Here is a 3,510-nt window from a genome sequence, read left to right on the forward strand (position 1 = left end):
TGTCTCTAGCCTCCTTAAAGCAATCCGGTATTGCAACTTGTCATCAAGCAGGTTCAGAGCATTAATCAAAAGATACCTCTCTTTCGGACTCATTCTYTCCGATTCTGTGGCTTTATCGTTATYAGCTTTGATCTTCTCTAGCACCCGACGCACCATCCTTATAGTACCATCACTGTACTTGTTCAGCTAACTGAATCTCATAAACTTCTTTATTCRACCTTCAGCATCGTAGATCACACAAAACTCCGGATCTTCAAGTATAATGTAAAGAGGATAGCCTTCAATATCATCAAGTTCTTGATCTGGTYTTTTCAAATTASTGATTCTTTGATTGTYTTCAAGACCCATTTGTATATCTAGAACCATTGATACTTTGACATGACTCTTCATAAATCTYTTGATCGCTTCAAGAGCATTAACTKCTCCTTCTTTTCTATTGGTCAGATTYCGTAGTTCGTGATACATATGCTCCAAGTCTTCTAAATAGAGATTAGAGAAGTCAGCTTCACTGAACGTCCAGACCTTTCCATCCTATCTTGTAACTGTGAATACTGGATACCAAACTCTAAGGAGTCTATTGGCATCAATTTGTTTGATGGAGACAATGCGATGTCTGGTCCGTACTTGGCTAATCGGGAGGCGCTTYGCTTTAAGAAAATGCTTATACTCCAAACGATATTCTCGGGTTTCTTTGTGAATCCCAAGAATTTTATMTGYGCTAAGAGCTTTGCGGTGCCAAARAAAGATACCGAARTAGATGTCTTCCAGATAAGGCTCTCTAATTCTTGCTCTGTCGTAACCTGGAACATTAGCTCATATTGCAAATGGCACACAATTCTTAGTAAATATCTCTGTAGGATCATATGCCGTTCTCGGAGTTTCTGAAGCACCATGTTCAACTGCAGTGGAAGGTTCAGAAGGAGTCTGATGATCACCCTGGAATGGAAATATTGGATCATCTTCATTGATATCAGCTTCAAAGTCAAAGTACATTCCGGATGACTCGTCAATATTCTCAATATCTTCACCAAAGTTGTTGGAACMRAGATACTCTTAATTGACARAAATATTGTTTGCRTAAAATAGGAATTAAGRACARCAAAGTATTTCAAATGACTAAACAGAATATTCAAAGATGAATGTAAAACAGTGAATAAACTTTGAATATGCCGAATGCTTTTATTGATAAAAGATGAACAATTGAAGAACAAAGTAATCTCACAAAAATACGTGTATAGTATAAGTCGGCTCCTTCAGGTCCTTTGAACCTGAAGCGGAAGCCTCCTTATACACGCCTAGGTCTAACAAACTATGCTATAAAAAAGGCGTGGAACTCTGAGCTGACTGGTTTGCATCCTTATCTTTGACTTCCCTTGAATAGCGGAGCAGACTTGGTCAAGCCGCCTTAAATCTGTTTGACGCTTGCGAGAATGTCTAGGCTAACACGCGCACTTTTCGTGAAGAAGGTAGCCAGRAGCTCTGCATGTAATATGCAGAGGCTCTGGGTCTTGGAATTGTTGCTTTAAGTCAAACGCTTATGCTTTTTGGCGCATAAAGCTTGAGCGTTCAAGGAGATAGAGCGCGGGCTCTGTATGAATGGAACCTTCACTCTGAGTAAGAGCGCTGGTCCTTGATCTTCTGCATGAGAGCTCTTAGCCAGACAGCTTCTATACACTAAGTCCTATTGACTAGAGCAAGACACTTCTTACTTACATTTTCACAAGTTGGGGTCTAATAATCTCCCCCTAAATGTAAATAAGGACTCTTACTTGATTTACAAAACAGAAGTCTAATCGAAGACAGAGGTTAAAAGGAACCTCTAGTTTACATTAGCTATCTAATGAAGTACAATATGATTGAAATGGAAATTACATTGAATCAAAAATAAAGGAGTACTTACAAAAGATAAGAGGTCTAAACATTTTGAAGTCTAATTAACTTCCTAAGAAGTTCACGAAACTCAAGCATATTTCGAATCAACCTTAGGATAATCTTGGCTCGCTCCTTGGCTCCAGGGGAGTTGTCTCTGCTCCTGACTAGATTGTCTCTTATGTAGCGCAGAGTAGAGTTGAAGTACTTGTAATTCTTGTTGTCTCGAAAGAAGATCTTCTATTTATGCTCGTTTCGAAACACCACTCCTACTTTTGGTTCCACCAAAACCGTCCAGGAGGGGATGCTGTTGATGCCCTGCAAATCTTCATTTGGAGCAGCGACTTCCAGTTGATCCACTCCTAGATCCAAAGCTAGTTGGAAGTCGAACTTGGTTCTGAAGTCGAGCAGGTCTGTCATTGTTTGGTGAACGGCAGAGTTGGTAACAGCGTATTTGACTCCCTTCTCCTTCTTGTGATATGTGAAGTAAAATAGATGAAGAAGATCCCACGAATTCAGATTAATAAGGTCACAATCTGTGAACCTACAGATCCGTATGCAAGTCCTCTCCACTGTGTACTCGTAGAATACAATCTAATTATGCGTGAAGGTGCGCTTCTTTATGTCAAGGACTTGCTTTATTCCATCAGCAAAGTGGACTGCAGTGATTGCATGAGTATAGCGATCTAGGAATCTCTGCCTGATGTGCTCTTGAACCATAGGATGAAGACTGATCTTCTGGACCGGTTTCTCTTCTTTTAGGTTATAGAGGAACTGGTAGATCTCCTCGCTGTCTGCCTTGTCCATAATGGGTTTGTCAAGGGGTGTTGGCGTGAACATGACATCCATACTTGCTTTGATCCTTTGGACACGATCAGAAGGATGCTTCCATTTTTGCCCGCTGGTTGTGCCTTCTGAGTCCGCTCTATTTGGATTGACAGGTACCTGCTGCCTCATAGCAGGAGTGACAACCCTGGTCCCTTGAGCAGGGATCCTAGCTCTGTGGGTTTTTGGATGTGGTGGASGAGCAACAACAGTGACTTCTTCTAGAGGAATTACAACTGGAATGTGCAAAAGTGACGGATCAGCCACATTCACAGCTACCACCTCTTCTTCTTGTTGTGTTATGGTTGAAGAAGCAGCCATGTCCATTGCATACTCTGTTGATGAGGATAGAGCCAGATCAAAATCAGACGATTCATAGATAGATAAGAGACCTATGACCTTTGTGTTCTTTTGTAGCCCAGCTGGCTCTGCCTGTGACGCCATGGGCATTTTCCCTTTGCGAAGCGCCTTTGTATTGTCTGGCGGTGGTTGGCTCTGTGTTMTCTGCCTTGAAGGATCTTGAGCTGGTTGGCGTGGTGCAGAGGACGTTTGTGCAGAGGGGGCAGCCATAGGTGTTGCACTTGGAACGGTTGTAGGATGGTTCTCCCCCTCTTGATGATTTTGAGGACCATACACGTCTGGGTCCTCATCATTGTCAAGTCGTCTCCTCTTCGATGGTTCTACACAAGGAGATGGATCCATTCGTCGCTTTGGCCTCTGGTCCTCTGCTTGAGGCATGGACTTGATCCTCTCATCAATAACTTTGAGGAGTTCATCGACTGCATTTCCAACCTTTTGCATTTCATCTGTAATATT

Source organism: Cynara cardunculus (genome assembly GCF_001531365.2).
Source record: "Cynara cardunculus var. scolymus isolate 2C chromosome LG 6, CcrdV1, whole genome shotgun sequence".
Classification (NCBI taxonomy): Eukaryota; Viridiplantae; Streptophyta; class Magnoliopsida; order Asterales; family Asteraceae; genus Cynara; species Cynara cardunculus.